Genomic DNA, 21,796 nt, shown 5'->3' on the forward strand with positions numbered 1-21,796 from the left:
AACATACCATGGACTGCCAAAAGAATGAACAAATCTGTCTTGGAAGAAGTACAGCCAGAATGCTCCTTAGAAGCAAGGATGGCAAGACTACGTCTTGCATACTTTGGACATGTTATTAGGAAGGATCAGTCCCTGGAGAAGGACATCACGCTTGGTAAAGTAGAGGGTCAGCAAAAAAGAGGAAGACCCTCAACGAGATGGATTGACAGTGGCTACAACAATGGGCTCAAACGGAACAACAATTTTGAGGATGGCACAGGACCAGGCAGTGTTTTGTTTTGTTGCACATGGAGTCGCTATGAGTCAGAACCAACTTGACAGCACCTAACAACAATATAACAACAACAAGGATTGAACAGGCAAATCTTTAGCAAAAGATCATCTAGTGTTCCCAGCACTGTGGTGTGGAGGGCAGCCGGGCTCCTCTGTTGCTGCTGTAGGCATAGGCAATTGCCAAAGCTTGGAAGATGAATGTCATCACAGACTTTGCAAAGTGCTAACCCTGGTGCTGGCCTTAGGCCTGCACTGGAGATTTTTCCACAGAGTACACAGGTTCTTTTCTTGCACCCGGAGCTCATGATAGTAGTGTAGAGAGGTACCATGAATGTGCCAGGTGAGGAGGGAGGACCTAGGATCCCTGACTAATTTGGAGGGTAGCTGAGGTAGTGTTGGCATCACTGATGCATAACTTTCAAATTCTTGCTTTCTCTCTAGCCGAAATCTGGTCTAATCTACGCATCTGCTGTCTGCCCTGGAAGGCCTGTTCTCAGCTACACAGGCATGTCTAGCAAGTAGACCTTTAGACCCTTTAAGTGGTCTTTCCGGGCAAGTAGGAGGGAGCAAAGGGAAGCAGACCTCTGAACCCCAGGACACCCACCCAGATAGGTTTATCTCGTGATCAAGGAAGCCAACCTGTCCAGACCAAGAAAGGCTCCTCCTCATTGTCCAAAATGGGCTGCTTGCTGCCTGCGTTGTTATTGTACACTAAGCCTCTTCCTCTCTTTAGGTTGGTGTTCCTTTTAAAGTAGCCCATTTTCAGGCTCTTACCCATCTTTGGAGCCAACTACTATTGGGGGTTTCTTACCACTGGATTCCTTAAAAACTGTCACCATGCCCGAGCAGAAAGCACGCAACTGTTTCCGTATCTGAAGCATTTCCTAAAGAAGTCCGTTGCTCACAACTGTTAAGACAAATTAGTAAAGGGTCAGTCATTCATATATCAAATCCTTCTTGAGCATCTGTGAGTGCTAACCATTCCTGAAGCTATAAAGATGGGGTTCCTGCTTGTACACAGTATAGTGGGGCGGGGGGGACAGGGTAGTAATGTAAGTGTGATACGAAATATTAGAGAGGATGTTATAATAACATCCTTTTGTAATAAAAGCAAAAGAGAGTAGCATCAGGGAATGACAGGGGTGTTTCTTTTCTCCCCAAAAGGGAAGAACTTTCTACGGTGGAGGAAAGACAGATGAAAGTTTGTAACACTTCTTGTGGAAGGAAGGGAATGTTTTTAGTATTCCTGGTGATTTTTTCATTGTGGTAACTATATAGGTAATAAAGCATTTAACGTTTCAATAATCTCCACATGCACAGTTCAGTGGCGTTAATCATGTTCACCATGTTGTTCAAGCATCACCATTCACCGTTCTCGAATTTTTCCATTACCCTTAACAGAAGCTCGGTGATTTTTATTTTATGTTATTAAGAGTTGGTTGTGGAGCTAATTAGGACTAAAGAACAACAAGCTAGAGGAAGAGTCGATTACACTCAGGAGGAGAGGGTCAGGGGTGCTGCTAGCACAGACTCTGGCATCCACACCATCCCAGCCGGAAGAGGACGTTCTGTTAGAAACAGGCATGCTGCACTGAGCTACTAGAGAAATGGTAATTCTGAAGTTAGAAGGGATGAATGCAAAGGAAGAGAAGGAAACTTTTGTGCAAATGAATCTAAGACCCCATTATAGACCCATTAAATTAAGAACAGCTAAAGAAGTGAAAAGGAGTCCTTGTGGCGCAGTGGTTAAAGTGCTCGGCTGCCGATCGATAGGTCAGTGGTTCCAACCCACCAGCCGCTCTGCGGGGGGGCAGAGGTGACAGTCTGCTTCCGTAAAGATTCCAGCCTTGGAAATCCTGTGGGGCAGTTCTGCTCTGTCCTATAGTGTCGTTATGAGTCAGAATCAACTCGATGGCAACAGTTTTTTGTTTTTGTTTTTTTGCTAAAGAAGGAAAGGGAACTCTTTCATTTTGTGTTTTGGTATGAAGATTTTTCTTTGGTAAATTTACATTTTTACTAGATCTATCCGTTCTGAATGTTTTAATAAGCAGTGTGTTTAGGTATAAAGATGTGATTTAAAATACTAAACGTCTGATCTCCCTAGTAACTAACCCAAACTATCTGGGATTATAAGTTATGACTCTTTATTGGCAGCTGATGACAGCAAAGAGTACAGCCCTGCTAGAGATACTAATTAACCCGTCGCAAGCCGAAACTAGGAGTCAGTGAGACAGAGCTGGTGATAAAGGCCTTTGCAAGGTCCTCTGGCCTTGGTGTTAGAAGGCGGCCCCTAATTATCAGCATCTTGAAGCATACCCAAGTCTTTTCTGATAGCCATATTACCTAGAAAGCCAAATTCTGTCTACTCGAAGCGATTGTCAGCGCATTGTATTGAACTGTTAGGCACACGTCGCCCTGCATCTGTCACCACCTTCTGCAGTTGTAGCTGTCGTCACCATCCAGAGGCTGCTACTCCGTTCCTGTGGCAGCCGCTGGCCTGTTCTCCCTGCTGCTGCTGTCATCACCATCACAGGCAAGCTGGGGCTGGCCACTGTCACCCTGCTGCTAATGGCGCTGGTTGGCACCTCTCCATGTTCCATCATGGTGGAGATGTGTCCCCACCCCAAGCTCACAGCCATCTGACTCCCTTTACTGCCACTGCTCATTGCCACCCTCAGAGCCCTGACGCCAGCTGGGACCAGCCCAGCCCTGAGCTGCGGGACTTGGCTGGGAAGGGAGTGTGACAGTCAGCTTGCCACCTGGGAAGCAGCTGGGCCTCAGGGTAAGCCTGGACTTTTAAGAGTCAGCACAGTAGAGCCCAGGTCTCCCCTAGGTTCCAAGTACCTCTCTTCTGTATTTATGTCTGGAGATGAAAGCAATTAGAAGACTCAGGTAGCATCTTCCTCACCATGTGCTGCTTAGGTACAATAAATACGCAATATTGTTTTCCTCCCCAGCGAAAACCAGACCAAACCAAGCCAGCTGCCACTGAGCAATTCTGAACTCATGGCGACCCCACATGTTACAGAGTAGAACTGAACTCCTTAGGGTTTTCTTGGCTGTAATCTTTACAGAAGCAGATCACCAGGCCGTTTTGCCGTGGTGCTGCTGGGTGGGTTTGAATCACCAATCTTTTGGTTAGTAGCTGAGAGCAAACTGTTTCTGCCATCCAGGGACCTTCTTCTCCCTGACCACTGGGTGAAAATTAATGCCATATGTTGAAAATTATTTTAATAAGATCTGCATCATCTCTAATATGTTTGCTTTAACAAAGCTTGTAAGGTTAAAATAATTCATAGGGGTCAAGATGGCAGACCACTATTATTCTTTCACAGAGGAACAAAAAGGAATAAATCTGCAGCTGAGAAAGAATAGGACGAGGTTTATCAGCGAACAAAAGATACCAACAGATTCCTGGAAGATAGGAGGAAGATGGGACTCAGTTAACAGATAAACCAACGGAGAGAACCTCCTTCTGGAACGTGCAGCGAGAGCTTGAGCTTCGGAGACGCTCCAGGCTCATAATCAGCAATGTGGAGGTGCAAGGAGAAACTGAAAGCAGAGGTTAATGAAAGCTTTGTAGGTATGAAAATGTACCAGATAGCACTATTGTATTCACCCCTCCGAAATGCTGACATCCAGAATTTATTCCTGGAAGAACCATCTTAGGAAATATTTAGAGAAAGTCAAAGCTTTCGGTGTGGATGTTGGAGCCCAGAATTAAACCCTTCTCATTCTGGCATTGGAGGAATGGGTTCCCAGCCTGGCAGTTGGCACCACACCTGCTCACCCTAAAGTGAAACTAATCTGTTAGCACCTTCTGCACCACCCCGCTTCCAGCTCCCAGTCAGAACTCCCTCTCGCTATGTGGAGAGGCCTTTTAGGAACACAACCCTGCCTTTACTTGGAGGTCCAGAATCTAATTGGAGTTCCAGTAAGAGACCAGAAAATGGAAAGGAGGGGAGATTACTGAAGAATTAGCAGAAATTCTTTTCTAAAACTGAGGAAGGGCAGTCTTCATATTGAAGGGTCTCTTGGTGCCAAATGCAGTGAATGAAGAAATAGCCTCACTAAACACAGTGAATTAAAGTTACTAAAAGCTCCAGAGACAGAGAGAGAGAGAAACAAGTTAGCTGGCGTCAGACATGTGATCAACAGCACTAAACTCTAGGAGGTAACGAAGAAATGGCTTCTCACTTCTAAGGAAGAATGACTTCAACCTAGAATTATGTATCCAAAGAAGGAGTCAGCCAGTTTTGAGAGCTGCATAAAGATATTTTCAGATTTATAAGAACTCAGAAAGTTTGTTTGTTTTTCCTAGAAAACTACTTGAGGATGTATTCCAGCAAAGCAGGTAAATAAACCAAGAAGTGAGAAAACATGGTTTCTAAAAAACAGTTGGGCCCGCTCAGAACATTGAAGAGCCATTCCAAAGGGAAGCGATAGGGTACAAGTCTCTTGGGGAAGGGTCTCTGGAAGAATGACTCAAGAAAGTAATAGGATTGAGAGGTTAAAAATATGTAAAATATGGTAGAGACAAGTAATGCAAGAAAAAGGTAAGTCAGTTGGAAATTTTAGGGAAAATATTCAGGAAGTTCATGGTCCAAATATAAAGCAAGCTTCTAGAAACATCCTCCTCGAGAGGCCCAGGGGTTGTGACTGACCGACAGAAAAGGAAACACAGTCTTTACACAGCACCGGACCCAGCACTGCACAGAACTTACGTGCACAGGATGACGTAAATGCTTTTTCTTCTTGTTCATGGATCGTCCTGCAGACAAAGCATGAAAGCTCATTTGTGATTGTAGGACAGTATGTAAATATTTACCTTGACATGGCAAGAGTAAAAATGTAGTTGAGAGAAAAAGGAATCAGGGAGGGGGAAGCAGGTATGGGCAATAGAGGAGGGAGGAAGAAAAGCTTTAAAATGGTCATTAATAGCCACATCTTAAAAAATGAGAGGAGGCAGGAGATTAATGGGGGCAAAAAGAGTGGTTTAGGTAGTTTATGTAAATCACAAAGAACAGCATTTTCACACTAAAATAATAAAAGAGAACTTATAAAATACTAGGAGGAGGAGGAGAGGGGTATTGCTAGGGGAGACGTATGTCTATCTCTCACATCAGGAAGTTTGTATCTGTTACTATACTTTTGATTGCATGTAATAGAAAACCCTGACTTACGTGTCTTAAGACGTCTGTTAAAAATGTTTTATCTTACATAACATGAAGTACCAAGGTAGGTGGCTTGCAGGTTGGCTAATTCAGCCACCCATTGTCATCATGAAGAACCCAAGGTTCTTGTCATCTCTCTGCTCTGCCTTCCCAGGCATGTTGGCCTTGTCCTCGGCAGCTCCCTCTGGGGCCCCACTGGCGGCTGCATTTCCCAACGTCAAAGGCAGACACAAAGCACTCAGTGGAAGAAGAGTGTTTCTCTTCCTCTGGTTTACTTTTGTCAGCAAGGAAACATTTTCCAGCAATCCCGCAGCAGACTTCCTCCCATGTCTTCTTGGCCATGAGTTTATCTCACATCCTCCTTCAAACCAAGCACTGGCAACAGAAATGGAAAGAAAGCTGCTTTCTTGAGCCATCCTCAGCGTGCTTGATTTGGTTGACTGACTCTGGAGAGGAGCCGCCATTTGTATTAAGCATGAACCTAAGACTTAGGCATGCCAACTGTAAGCGTCACCTTTCCCCTCATTGATAACTGCTCATACCGATAAACCTACTAAAGAAAAGTGGTTATCTGTGTTATCCCTGTACTCAGTTCAATTACAGACATAAGCGAAAAAAGAGACCCTGGTGGCCATCTAGTTTCTTATTTGGAAATTCTTCCTTGAGATATAGGAATATGGACCCCTCCTTTCTAGCTTATGTATCAAATCAGGATCCTCAGAGTTGCTAAATGATGCTTTTCTTTGAATGATTAAGCAGCTTTGTGTAACTCATAGATCCTAAAAGATCCTTTATCTCTTTATATCATCGATAGATAAATAGAGAGCAAGCTATCAAGTCAACTCATGGCAACCTTCATGTACAACAGAACAAAACATGATCCTATGTCATCCTCATAATTACCAGCATATTTGGGTTCATCATTACAGCTATCGTGCCAATCCCTCTCACCATGGACTTCCCTCATCCTCGCTGGCCCTCTGCTTCACCAAACATGATGAACATCATATAATCTGTAGATTTTACATGACCTATAGATTCTACTCCAAAGAAAGGCCTGATGGTCTACTTCTGAAAAATCAGCCATTGAAAACTCCTATGGAGCACAGTTCTGCTTTGACACACATGGGGTCACCATGAGTTGGAATTTACTGAATGACGGTGGTGGTGGTGGTGGTGGTGGTGGATGAGAGAGAAAGATTCTGTGTCTTTTCTCAAAACTTCCTTGGGAAAATGGAAATCAGGATTTGACTCCCAACTGTACCACTTCCTATTATCAGCATAATCCCTGGTAGTTTCTTAACTTTTCAATGCTTTAGTTACCTTATCTATGAAATAGAGATGGTTTGTTTACACTCAAGGGTGGTTATAAGGATTAGATGAGATTACATGCATAAGTACCTTGTATAAGCATAAGGCTACCACTTGTCTGTCATTTTGTCATACTGTGGTGGCTTGCAACATATGATAAATGGAGAAAATATTGAAGTTGTCAAGGATTTCATTTTACTTGGATCCACAATCAACACCCATGAAAGCAGCAGTCAAGAAATCAAATGACATATTGCATTGGGAAAATCTGCTGCAAAACACCTATTTAAAGTATTAAAAAGCAAAGATGTCACTTTGAGGACTAAGGTGCACCTGACCCAAGCCATGGTATTTTCAGTCACCTCACGTGCGTGTGAAAGCTGGACAATGAATAAAGAAGACCGAAGAAGAATTGATGCCTTTGAATGATGGTGTTGGCAAAGAATATTGTATATACCATGGACTGCCAGAAGAACGGACAAATCTGTCTTGGAAGAAGTACAGCCAGAATACGCCTTAAAAGGGAGGATGGTGAGACTTTGTCTTATATAGTTTGGACATGTTATCAAGAGGGATCAGTACCCAGAGAAGTACATCATGCTTGGTAAAGTAGAGGGTCAGTGAAAAAGAGATAACCCCTCAGCGAGATGGATTGACACAGTGACTACAACAGTAGGCTCAAACATAGCAACTATTGTGAGGATGGCACAGGACCAGGCAGTGTTTTGTTCTGTTGTGCATAGGATCGCTATGAGTCGAAACCAACTCAACAGCACCTAACAACAACATAAGTGTAAGGAGGGGGTCTATCTCAAGTTGGGTTCTCTAGAGAAGCAAAACCAGTAAAGCATACAAATATATATATATAGAGAGAGAGAGATTTATATCAAGGAAACAGCTCTTGCAATTGTAGAGGCTGGAATGTCCCAAGTCTGTTGATCAGGATAGAGGTTTCTCCTGATTCATGTAGCCACAGGGGTTGGCGAACCCAAGATCTGTAGGTTGGAGAACAGAGCTCTTGCTCACAGGCTGTGAAGGTTGATGAATCCCAAGATCTGCAGGCAAGGCTGCAAGGCTTCTCCTGATTCATTCTCCTGATTCATGTAGCTGCAAGGGCTGGCGAACCCAAGATTGGCAGGCAGGAGAGCAGGAGTCTTGCTCACAGGCTGTAAAGATTGATGAATCTCAAGATCAGCAGGTAAGCTGCTAGCTCAAGTCCCAAGAATTGGAGGTCAGACGAACAAGAGGCAGCTGTAGGTTCCAGAACAAGCCAAAAACCTTGGCAAGGCAAGCAGGAAGGAAGTGGCAGCGAAGGGCAGAGAGATGAAGGCTGAGGGGGCAGTGAGCCACCACAGGCCCCACCCCAGCTGGTACCATTCAGCAGATGCCATCATGGGAGTGATCACATATCAGATTTCAACAGGGAAGTGATCACAACATTATACAACTGCCAGAACACTGAGAATCATGGCCCAGCCAAGTTGACACACAGTCTTAACCATCACAAGGTCAGTGATGAGTGATTCTTTTTCTTCCCATTGTAACATGCATGAGGATATCTAGCACTTGGTTTCCTGATTTTATTTTATTTTATTTATTTTGCAGGCAAAGAAAAAAATTTTATTGTACTGCATGCATATACTTACACCAGTAAAAACATTTAAAAAATTAAAATAAATATTGCAGTACAAAAAGGGAAAAAAAGTACAATTGATTCAGTTATTTTTTAATATACCTAACAGCTTCAACTTTGATCTTTTTGATCCTGTTACAGTTTGATATACTAATATTTTATGTAAATCATTGTCTGAAAACTAATTTGTCAATGTTAATAAAACCAAAATGCATGCAAAAGGTACAATTTAGGCAATTATTAAATAATGCCACTGATGGAATTTTTCATTTTCTTGGTTTCTTTCTTAGGGTTTTCTTGGCTATAATTTAAAGCAGTTAAAAATTTGAAAGAATAAAATTCAATTTTAAATGTATTATTCAAAGTTCATAAAATATTTCATGTATGAACTAAAATTTGCTCTTACCACCAATAATATCACACCCACCATTTGCACTCTGTTTTACCTTTTAAAATTGTACATACAAACTCCAGGTAGTCACATGGGTGCTGTACTAGTTTCTTAGGACTACCATAGGTTTTTTTTTTTTTTTTTTTTGATAGGAGGTTGATGTTACTGAAAAGAGAGTCAAATTAGGGGGCAAGGCAGAGGAATTTAATTCTCATTTGAAATGTGAATATAGTAATAAGAGGAGAGATGAAAAGCAGCAAGGATAAAGATCAAAAGAAGAAGATCTCAGCACTTTTGACCAAGTTTTCTCAATCAAAGACTGCAAGCTGCTCACACATAGCCCTAAGCTGGATCCTACAGAGCGCCATTTGAAGGGGATTTCAGTGAAACGGTTTCCTCACAGAGGGAGGCTGGGGTAACTTTTTACTTTCACTATAACACTTTGAAATGTAAAAAGAAATCAGGCTCAGATAATCAAAAAGCATGAGATAATAGGTAAAATATCTTATAAGATTATAATTCAATAGTAATTGAATTCCTCTAGCATTTTTTCCTAGTGGAGAGCCTCAAAGAAGTTCAAATGGATCATCTCAATTAGTTACAAATACGTCAATAGAGGTGAGGGTCTGGTGTTGGCCTTTCCATTCTTCCCACCCTATACCAAGGCAAAGAGACGGGGATGCTGTTCCTGTAGCTTTAGCATCCGGGGCTTTATAAACTTTGCTATGAACATTTTAGGCACAATTTAGAAGTACGTGGTCCCCCTCCCTCCTTAGGGGCTTTCTTGGTCCTGAATGAGGGCATCACCTTTCCAGTTTTTTTTTTTCTGAATGCCCTTAGAACATTTAGAGAAGGTTCAAATCGTTTACTCAACTGAATGCCACACAAAATAAACTGAAGAATTCCTGTGATTTTTTACAAGTTCTTACTCACCAATGGCAGCCCAGGAGTTCTTGAAAAAGCACGTATTTTTATTTTCACATTCCAATTATAAAACAGTAATCCTCAACATCTTACTACTTACCAACTCAGGTTTTCTTTAATTCTGAACTGAGAGCTCTTTTCCAAATGCCTACCTATGAATAAGGAACTGAAAGAGGTAACATGTCTTTCCACTCTGTCCCTGTGAAAGGTCAGGATTGGAACAAAATCCTTGACCTACTGTGGACTGTGAAGGAGAGCAGACATCTCATTTTCTGAAGCGGGTCTGAGAAGCAGGGGCTGAGGAGGTGTGGTGTTGATTGTGTAGGAATTAGCGTATCTGGCAGATGGGGACTGTGAACCCATTGGACTAAGAGGCATCTGCAGCGGCAGATTGGCACGGCTGAACTTTCACACGTCAGATTTAGGATTGTAACATGCCATCCAAGACGGAACAGCCTGAGACTTCTCCCACGGCAAGCCATTGATCACATAAAAAGATTTAGGCCCTTATTAATTCCAGAATAGGTTGAGCATGACAGAATGAAATTATTTTCCCCATTTCTGTGTTGAAACCCTTTGCCTCAGTATTTGTATTTCTGTTTCTCAGGAACCCCTGCCTGCAGGCACTTACTCAGAGCTTGGTGGCCTCTAGTTTGTCTTAAACCCGTTGCCATGGAGTTGATTCCGACTCGTAGCGACCCTATAGGACAGAGTAGAACTGCCCCATAGGGTTTCCAAGGAGCAGCTGGTGGATTTGAACTGCTGACCTTTTGCTTAGCAGCCAAGCTCTTAACCACTGCACCACCAGGGCTCCCTGGTTTGTCTTATGTATCCTTTAAGCTGTCTTAGAGTGCTGAGCCAAATTATGTGAGTAAACTAAGCTTTTTTGAGAAATCATTTGTAAAAGATCGATTGAGTCCTGTCACTTCTGTCTCATTCTTCACGTCTTTCCCTATCTCTGCCTTCCAGCTCATTCTCATCTCTTGTTTACTTCTTTCCTTATTTCTTCCCTTATGTCCCTCCACTGTCCTCCACGGCCCCCACCCCTTCATCATCCCAGATAGTTGTATGAGGCCTCTACCAAGCTAAACAGTACTAGCTCAGGGTGCTCCCATCGGCATGTGTCACCACCAACCAAACTTGGGGTCTTGGGAGGTCCTGGGATTAGGTTTGTATCAAGGCCTTGCTAGAGCTTGATTGGCTCTGGGTAAGGACCCCACGAGTGAGGAGAAATGAGCAGCAGTTTCAAAGCAGTAACTGCTCATAATAAAAGCACACATGTAAAGATATACATGTATATGTGTGTACAATAAATCCCATAACATCTATTCCGACTTCGGGAAACATTGAGGTTTCTGCCTTCATTTTCTTTGTCACTACATGCAAAGACCCACTTACCCTTATGCTGCCAAACCAGCCCCACTCTCCTGCTTCCTTCTGGTCTGAATAGAAATTCAGATTAATCAGAAATAGAATGGGTGTAAGAGAGCTACAGGAGACCTTAATCATTAATGAATGAATGAATGAGTGAAAGAAATTTGGGTGTGTGCACACATGTATGATGTGCGTTCGTGTAGAAAAGATGAATCTCTCTCGCACTCTTTCTATATAGATATATAAGTGTTGTTGTTAGATGCCGTCAGGTTGGTTCAGATGCATAGCTACTCTATGTACAACAGAACAGAACACTGACCAATCCTGTGCCATCCTCACAATCGTTGCTATGTTTGAGCCCACTATTGCAGCCACTGTGTCAGTCTGTCTCATAGAGGGTCTTCTTCTTTTTCACCAACCCTCTCCTTTACCAACCATGATGTCCTGCTCCAAGGACTGATCCCTCCTGATAATATGTCCAAAGTGTGTAAGATGAAGTCTTGCCACCCTCACTTGTAAGGAGCGTCTTGGCTGTACTTCTTCCAAGACAGATTTGTTCGTTCTTTTGGCAGTCCCTGGTATATTCAGTATTCTTTGCTAACACCATAATTCAAAGGCATCAGTTCTTCAGTCTTCCTCATTCATTATCCAGCTTTCGCATGCATAGGAGGCAATTGAAACCACCATGGCTTGGGTCAGGCACATCTTAGTCCTCAAAGTGACGTCTTTGCCTTTGAACACTTTAAAGAGGTCTTTTGCTATGTCGTGAGGTTGTTAACCAATGTCATAAAACAATATGTGTATTGACTGTTTAATGAGAAACTATTTGTTCTGTAAACCTTCATTTAAAGTACGATTAAAAAAAAAAAAAAAGCCTCATGGCCACAGGTGGGTAGAGGACCAAATCATTAGCAGACCGGCCAGAAGTAAACTGATAGCACTTGATCTTAGCAAAGGGGGAAGGCAGAGTTCAGTCGATCATGTTAAGATTAGCCAATGGTTGATCTTCTCTATTCTTCCCTCCTCTTCTCTTTATAAGCCCCATTGTACCCAGCTTCTTCGAGCCATTTTTTTTTTCTGGAATCAAAATGATCTCCCTATATGCATGTAGAATAACTGCTGAGAATAAACCTTATATTCAAATTTCCTAAATAAATAAAGAGGTCTTTTGCAGCAGATTTTCCCAGTGTTGTTTGCCCAGATTTGTCGTTTGAGTTTTTGATTGCTGTTTCCATGGGCGTTAATTGTGGAGCCAAGTAAAATGAAATCCTTGACAACATCAGTCTTTTCTCCATTTATCATGATGTTGCTTATTGGTCCAAGTTGTGAGAATTTTTGTTTTCTTTATGTTGAAGTGTAATCCATACTGAAGACTGTGGTCTTTGATCTTCATTAGTAAGTGCTTCAAGATATATGTAGCATATGTGTATGTGTGTCTGTGTACATATGTATGTATTTACAGACATACACACACATGGTGAGCCTCTCAGCCTCTATCAGTGATGAAACTGGAAGAGGAAGAAGAAGAAAATGATCAGGAAAATTGTTCTTTTATGCATTCAGGGGGGAATTCTCGGATAGTTGCCAAGTCCTGATTCTCTTCCATCCTCTTTTCTAGCCCTAGGAATTCTTCCTCCAAATTTTCAGATATTAATAGCAGACTTGAAGCACTTACTGATCAAAGACCATAGCCTTCAGTATGGATTACACTTTGACGTAAAGGAAACAAAAATCCTCACAACTGGAACAATAAGTGACATCATGATAAATGGAGAAAATATTGAAATTGTGGAGGATTTCATTTTACTTGGATCCACAATCAACACCCATGGAAGCAGTAGTCAGGAAATCAAACAATGCATTGCACTGGGCAAATCTGCTGCAAAAGACCTCTTTAAAGTGTTTCAAAAGCAAAGATGTCACTTTGGGGACAAAGGTGTGCCTGACCTAAGCTATGGTGTTTTCAATCACCTCCTATGCATGTGACAGCTGGACAATGAATAGGAAGACCAAAGAAGAGTTGACACGTTTGAATTATGGTGTTAGGGAAGAATATCGAATATACCATGGACGGGCAGAAGAACAAACAAATCTTTTCTTGAAAGAAGTACAGCCAGAGTGTTCTTTAGAAGCACGGATGGTGAGAGTTGGTCTCACATACTTTGGACATGTTATCAGGAGGGACCAGTCCCTGGAGAAAGACATCATGCTTGGTGAAGTAGAGGGTCAGTGAAGAAGAGATAGACCCTCAACAAGATGGACTGACACAGTGGCTGCAACAGTGGGCTCAAGCATAACAGCAATTTTGAGGACGTCACAGAATCGGGCAGTGTTTCTTTCTGTTATACATAGGGTCGCTATGAGGTTCATTTACTTTGGTTTTGATTCCTGATAAAAGCAGGCTCAAGATCTACCAAATCTGAACCTTAATCCCAATCCCCATCTCTTAACATTAGATTTCGCATTATAGAAATTTCTAACACCTCCCTATGACTCATCCATCCGTCTTGTCAATCTTCTCTATCCTGTTAAACGCAGAGACTTGTTGATGCTTCTCCTAAATGATTCTGGTTTCAATTCCTGTTTCGCTGTTCCCACCATTACTATTATACCACATCTGGCATAAAGTAGTGCTCCCTCAGCTAACGTTCATATCTTCAGATTTTCCCCCTGAGCCACGCTTTGTGTTGTAGTTGGAATAATTATCCCAAACTACTGCTTCATTTAAGTTCATTTTTGCTTAGCCCTTAGTGATCTCTTAGTAAATACTCTATTCAGCCCAGTCTTTTCAAACTTGAATAACAATTCTCCTAATAATTGTCTTTCTTTCACTGACTAGCCCCTTCTCTCACTATTTATTGCGGAAGGTTCTTTTCCCAATAATATCCTCACTGTTCTGCTGACTTATCCATAAACTTCCCACCCTTCAAAACAAATCACACTCCCACCCCTCCTCTGGAATGATTGATTACTCCAGTTGCTAGTTGACACTCATTTTTCTGTTGTCTGAAGTCATTAGCATATTATGTGTATCTCCCATAATGCAAGCACCTGAATGGATATGTAATAGATATTTAATAAATATTTGATTATTTCAAAGACAGTCTTCCAACCAGTGGAATCCAAAAGTAATAAAGTATGTTTTAGGGAAAGCAAATGACAGCTGGCCCAGAGTAATCTCTGCACAAGTTTTTACAAATATATAGCTAATTCGGAGGTCACTGAAACTCAATTAATAATGTTTGTAATATCTTTAATATTCGTGTATGTACCAAAGAAAAAGATGTAAGCATGTTTAATGCTGCTGCTTTTAAGGGGTAGCCAATCACCCGTAGAAACTAAGAATGGTACTGTTATTAATCAGGAGGGCGGGCCTTCTGTTTGACTAGTCAGTGAATATTTAATATAGCTTCCCAAGCACACTCAGTGGCTGAACTGTGACATGTGACCTGCTAGGGGGTACTTGACCCTCTGATAAAGCTGAACAATGCATTTCCCTCCCAGCGCTGGTGGTAAACCCCACCAAGTTTGCGCACACCACCTCTCGCTGATTATGGCGGCAGATGTTTGTGTATGGTTCATTCCAGTTGATTCTAAAATAAAGGAGAATTTTACCATCAAAATTGCTGTTCCCAAAGGGTAAAGTAAACTGCTTTAGTCAACAAAATACACACCATCTTAGCTTCGTTATATGTTGAAGTGCGGACTCTTTCTTCTTTAGACACAGTAGTCATGTCTTTGCCTCCTAATTTATGCATAAATCCAAAAGAAAAATCACTTAGTATTCTTAATAAAACAGCAGAAGGTTTGGATTTTTTTTTTTTTTTACTATGTGCAGTAAAAATGCAAATGTGTGTGATTTATTTGCAAATGCAGACATTAATAACTGATATTTAAACAGGCTGGATTAGCAATTTTACTGATATATTTAAGAGATTTTTCCAATAATTTGCACACTCAAAATCAATTTGAATACAACATCTAAATTGAATTTAATTTTTTGATATAAAATTGTAGTTATCAGCTTGAACCATTAAATTTACTATTTAATATATGCTTTCCAGCTCACTTGGTTAGAATTTCATTGCTCCTTATCTATATAAATTTAATTAGGCTTGATATCATCAGTATATTATAGAACTAATTAAAGATTTAGATAAGTGCTGAGGGGGCTTATTGAAAACTCCATAAAGTTCCATTTGGAAAATGAGATATTCTTCCTTCGGTTCATTGTGAGAGAGCGAAACAGCAAGAAGTGTTTCTTGCAGTGGTTCTGAGAAATTATTTCACTGGATTTAATGGACTTATCCCATTCTTTGAAGAGCTTTTTAATTATTCTGTATCTTTGTGAGGTCCAAAACAGTTATGATCTTTATTTAAAGACTTTAAAATCCTCATTTCCCTCTCCTCCCACTGAGTGATCTTACATTATGGAGATTGTGTGTGTGTGTATGTGTGGAGTTTTAAATACAGGATTCTTATACTCTGATCAAGATCATACAATACAGACTGTTGTTTATTAGGAAGTCTGTAAATGCTCACGAGTGGCATAAACACTGAGGAAATCAGGGGATGCCCACCACAAACACAGTAGGAAAAGAGAAAAGACGTGAAACCCTGGCCCAAGAGGAGTACCTCTTGGTTTCCACTCACAGGTTTGGCTACTTTGAGTAAATCATTTTGCAGAAATCACTTCTGAATTCCCCTGTATATGCGTCTCAACTATAGAGTATAAAGCAGATTAGTTTAAAAGCCTGTGATTTCAACTAAGTGCTTTGTGTCTTCATTACAAAGCACAATAAAGCTTTTTATTACAGTGAAGCCACTATTATTTTCAATTGAGTATGCACTGAATTAGAGCTACATCCACCCCATTTCCCCTTGTGCTCAATGCCCTTGTCAGAAGCACGATTTTCTCAGTGTACGTTGAGTGACACAATGCCTGGTAGAAAAAAAATGAAAGTGAAAGCACAAATGATACGTGCGGCCACCTTTGACTGGTGCACCTTAGTACAGCGGCACCAAGGAAGCCAGGGAGCCAGGTTCATTGTCAAGAGCCTGTGTGGCCTAATACAGAGGTTACAGGTTACAGGCTTGGGCTTAGGAGATGCACGTTTAAGTCAAAGCTCTGTCATGGATTAGCTGTGTGACTGAGGTCTAGTCTCTCCAAGCCTAGATGTCTTTTCCTAGAAAATGGAAATATGTAATAATGCTTCCCCTCTCCCCACCTCCGGTCTTCTTCATGGATGGCATAATTCTTAGATGTCATCTAGTCTAATCCATTCATTTCTCCAGATAGGGAAACTGAAGCACAGTGGGATTAAGTGGCATGAACAGGATCACGCAGTTAGCAAGTGACGGGGTAAGGACTGGAATAGATGCATCTAGATGTCACAGCGCATCTACACCGTCACGTGGAATAGAAAGGAACACACGGGCAATTTCTCAATGCCATTCTGGCTGCACTTAGTAGTATTGGAATTTCTTTTCTCCAAGCAACCAACTCTTTCTGAAACACATCACCGCATTTGTACTACCTAGCCAGAGAAAACATTTGTAGAAATATTTGGATCACAAACCAATGTTTGTTTCAGAAGCATTATTGAAATATTTCTGTATGAGAACATTAGAAATGTTTGCCAGTAAAGCAGATTCTCAACCAAGGTAAAACCCTGGAGTGGGGTGGATGCCCCCAGCTCCCTGGTTTGGGACATTCAGGGACCTCCAGGCATCAGTTTAGACTTGGACATTCTTTGATTTTAGGCTATAATAGGTATATTGAGGAATGCGATGGTTTAAGTAGGGTGAATTTTTTGGGTGGCATGTGAGTTCTCTCCTATGGCTATGAATTGAGAGTATGTGTTAAGAAGGAACCACTGCTCACCTGTCAGTGTGTCGTGCTATGGTGGTTTGGGTATGCTACGATGCTGGAAGCTATGCCAGCAGCATTTCAAACACCAGCAGGGTCACCCATGGTGAACAGGTTTCAGCAGAGCTTCCAGACTAAGATGGTCTAGGAAGAAAGGCCTGGAAATCTACTTCCAAAAATCAGCCAATGAAAACCTTATGGATCACAACAGAACATTGTCTGACTCACTTGCTTTGGACATGTCATCAGGAGGAATCAGTCACTGGAGGAGGACATATGTTTGGGGATGTCGAGGGCCAGTGAGGGTGAGGGAGACTTTTGATGAGAAAGATTGTCACAATAGCTGCAACAATGGACTTGAACATGCCAGCGATTGTGAGGATGATACAGGATGGGCAACATTTCATTCTGTTGTACATGAGGTCGCCATGAGTTGGAGTTGACTTGATAGCAGCTATCCGCCCGTCCATCCATCCATCCCTCCATCTTTGCTTCCTTCCTACCTCCTTCCCTCCCTCCCATCCATCCATCAAGAAGGAAGTATGGAGAGCGGAGGCAGGAAATGGCCGGAGAAGTCTCACTGTAGAACAGGACAGACTTGAAGGCTTACTGGTTTCCTTATTTCTCTCCAAACCCCCCAGCATAACCTCTGCAGCTCCAGTGCAGTGGCACCAACTTGAAGCAAGGTATTTAGAGAATCATCTAGGTTAGTAACACAAACAACTTAGAGTCAAGGCAGAGTAGTTTTAATTCTAACTGCTCTGACTCATGGATAACCTCGTCATCCACCGTGCCACCTACCTTCCTTCCCTTTTGTGTTCCCCACCGACACACAGATAACGAGAGCAGCGTTTCCTCTGGGCCGCAGGGGAATAGTCAGTAGCCACGATGCTCAGCACAGACAGATGTGCAGCACCTGTGGACATTTATTAGATTTTTGGAACCACTGGAAATGAGGCGGCACTAATTCTGAAGGTAGCAAGTGTGAAGGAAATGAAATCAGCCCTTTCCGCCCTTTCCCACACCTTCTTCTATAGTATTTGTGGAAAACTGGGCTCAGGTTTCCAGGCAACTTTTGCTGCCTTTTGAATAACTTTCTAATTTTCCTATTAGGGATCAGCATGTTTTTCTTTAAGATCTGTACCCACTGGGATCACACCCTGCCCCCGCCCCCCACTCTGGTACAGCCAGCCTCAGCTCAACTGTGACAAGCCATTCATTACCATGAGTAAAGATCTGAAGGTCAGCTGTGTAAGAGTGGAGCGTGCAGGATGGCCCATCTTTCACTGTCACCCAGCACAAGTTAGCGCAACACCCCCGCTTTGAGCAGGCACCTGCACCTCACCTTCGTTTACCTAATGGTTTCCCCATCCAGTACCCACGCTAAAGTAATATTAGTACATACTTGCCAGATGCACACATGGGCATAGCACTTTGGGGTTTGTGTAGGGCTGTCACAGGTTTGATCACTAGCCACCTTGATGTGAGTAAGCCCCAGTTTTGTCTGTCTGTCTCCTAGCTTGATTCTGGGTGTCAACTCTTTCCTGGAGGAGGGATGGTGTATTGTCGTGTAGACAGAGTTTAAGTCCTGGTGCTGTTGTTAACTATCCAGGTGACCTTAGGAAAGTATTGTGAGGGCTAAATCAGGCACACGTGTAAAGCTCCTAGCGTGTAGTTAAGTGTTAAATGCTTCTTTGACTTGAGGGAGTTGAAAGTGACTTAGTGCAGAGATGCTGGGGCTGACAGAACCTACAAAATGTAGAGCCCTCAGAAATGGCTTTGGTCAATTTCAGGGGCACTTAGTGAAAATGGGAGCTGCTGACATACTTCTTTGTCAGCGTGTAGAATCATTTCTGCAGATATCACAGCTAACATCAAGCTGCAGCAGATGCCCTGATGAACCGCTTAGTCTTCACAGCAAGCCTAGCTCTGGGCAAATGTCCTCCATGTATTTAAGAAGCCAGGGTTCTAGTTCATTAAATTAGCATTTCTATAACAGCTTTATTGAGACACAATACATGCCATAAAAATGAACCCTTTTAAAGTGTGTGATTCAGTGGTTTGTAATATACTCAGAGTTACGCAGCCATCATCTCTTTCTAAGTTTAGAACATTTTCATCATCCTGGACAAGATACCCTGCACCCATTAGCAGTCCCTCCCATTCCCTCCTTCCTCCACCCCTGGCAACCACAAATCTGCCGTCTGTCTCTATGGATTCGCCTCTTCTGGACTTTTCATGTACATGGAGTCATGCAGTGGGTGGTCCTTTGTAACTGGCTTCTTTTACTTAGCATAATGGTTTCAAGGTTCATAAAATTAGCATTCGTCTTCATGATAGGATAAGAGACTGAGTTACAAATATACATCCAGGTACCCACCCCAACACTAGGCCTATTGCCTGCTCTCTTTTCCTTTCTTTGGAGGGAGGAGGGGAAGCAATATGTTTTGATTGAAGCATAACATGCATAAACAGCACCAATCTACATGATCACCTTTTACACAGTGAATACACTCATGTAACCATCATCAGATAAAAACTGTTGTTAGGTGCCATTGAGTTGATTTTGACTCACAGTGACCCCATGTGGCAGAGTAGAGCTGCCCCATGGAGTTTTCTAGGCTGTAATCTTTACAGGAGCAGATCACCAGGTCTTTGCCTACAAAGCCACTGGGTGGGTTCTAACCGCCAACCTTTCAGTTAGCAGCCATTGCACCACCAGGGGGCTCCTTCCAGATAGAAGTAGAGAATATTGAAAGACCCCAGAAGCCTCCCATGTGCCCCCTCCTGGTCTTTACCACCACCACCACCATTTCCTGATTGTACTTCCCATTCTGTTTTGCTGTACATCCATAGTTGGTGGTCTCCCAGGCCTCCACCACCCTATTCTGATTTGAGCAGGCCTCGCCCCAGCATCAGGCCCAGCTGCCTGCATTCATTAACGCTGGTTCCCATGGGAAGCCCTCAAGAGCCCTCACAGCCACTCTGAGCCACTCTTGCTACTTGTCCGAGGGATTCCCAGGCCTTTGAGTCTTCTCCTTTCTTTGTCCCCAGCCTTCCTCAGCACAGGTTACTACCAGAAACAGCCAGGGGAGGAAAGATGGCATCAACCTCCATCAGGTACAATCTGTGGCAAATGTTGATCTCCAAAGACAAGTCCATTGAGGGGAACTCTTGTTGGTGGCTGAGCCCCCTGCCCACCCCCTGCTCCCTCGGGGCTTCAAGTCCCTGCCATGAACTCCCTGCCTCGTCTGCGTGCCGGCCTTCCCTTCAGATGAAAAGCCCTCTCCTCCCGTAAAGAAATCAAGGTTTCATATTAAATTCAGTTTATGGTCTTTGAAAACCTTGGGGTTTAGTGTGGTCTCAAGTTGTAGGTTAGGATTAGCATTTAAATAGAGGCATTAGCTCGCCAAAGACCTTCCTCTCCTAACCTCACCCTTTCTGGGAGATTTTTTCAAATCAGATACTTTATCCTCCTAAAAAAAGAATGCAAATGCTATATATATTTCTCACCTCAGAGGTCTTTCGCTTTATCTACAGACTTGGGAGCTCAGCATTGTTGAGCAGTCTCAGCGTTAGTCTGTTTGTATGGAAAGGGCCATTTAAAACAAAAAACTGCTATCCTCCCTGCCCCGTGTCTGATCTTCTCTGCGGACTCTCATAACGCATTTTCGGATGCGTGATTTTATCTTACTATACGTCATTTCCCTCCAGACGCCCTCCCCACACCCTGGGTGTATCTTCTTGTATCTTCTTGCTGTGTAATAATGACCCTCCGCATCACCCTGCCTCTTGCTTCCTGTAGCTACGGTACAGAGTCAGCACTGGAGCTTCTGAATCACACAGACCACGGTTTGAATTCATGAACACATGAAGCCTTTTTTTTTTCCCCAAAGTTCACAGTTCAAGTTAATTTCTCATTCAAAAATTTATACACATATTGTTTTATGACATTGGTCGCAATCCCCACAATGTGACAGTACACTCCCCCTTTCCACCCTGGGTTCCCTGTGTCCATTCACCCAGTTCTGTCCCTTCGTGCCTTCTCATCTTGCTTTTGGACAGAACTTGCCCATTTGGTCTTGTATATTGATTGAGCTAGGAAGCACGTTCCTCACGCGTGTTATTTTTTGTTTTATTGGCCTGTCTAATCTTTGTCTGAAAAGTGGGCTTCAGGAATGGTTTTGGTTCTGGGTTGGCAGAGTGTATGGGGGCCATAGCTTCAGGGGTTCCTCCAGTCTTTGTTAGACCAGTCAGTCTGGTCTTTTTACGTGAATTTGAATTCTGTTCTCCATTTTTCTCCTGCTCTGTCTGGGACTTTCTGTTGTGATCCCAGTCAGGGTGGTCATGGTGGTAGCCGGGCACCTTCTAGTTCTTCTAGTCTCAAGCTGGATAAGGGCATTGGTAGAACTATCCAGAGACCAGTGAAAATGAGCTTTGACCTAGTGAGAGAGACTAGATCTTTAGAGAGAGATCTGAGCATCATATGCACAGATAAAAAGTTTTTGGAAGCAGAGAGAGAACAGAGGGCCAAGGCCTGCCTGTGAGGATGCCTGCAGTGGGCAGACAGAATAGAAGCCAATGAAGGAATCAGAGAAGGAACTGAGAGGGAGCCAGGAGAAGAACCTGGATAACGTGGCTCAAAGACAGTTACATTTAGGATGCACAGCTATCAAGGGGAAGAGGACTGAGCAAAGGCCATTGTGTTTGTTCACTAGGATGTCATTGTGACCTTTCTGCATGTGGTTCCATAGATAAAATGGAGACTTTGGAAGAACAGACAGTGAATACCAATCACGTGTTCAAGAAATGTATTAATGAAAGAGAGAAAAGAAACAAAATGGTAG

General features: G+C 42.6%; 1 protein-coding gene across 1 annotated transcript in view; it reads left to right on the plus strand.

Annotated features, from left to right (window-relative positions):
* Window positions 1–21,796, plus strand: part of EXOC4 (exocyst complex component 4) — an 830,578-nt gene that overhangs the window by 792,930 nt on the left and 15,852 nt on the right. The window lies entirely within an intron of this gene.

Source organism: Trichechus manatus, unplaced genomic scaffold (genome assembly GCF_000243295.1).
Source record: "Trichechus manatus latirostris isolate Lorelei unplaced genomic scaffold, TriManLat1.0 scaffold00097, whole genome shotgun sequence".
Taxonomy (NCBI): domain Eukaryota; kingdom Metazoa; phylum Chordata; class Mammalia; order Sirenia; family Trichechidae; genus Trichechus; species Trichechus manatus.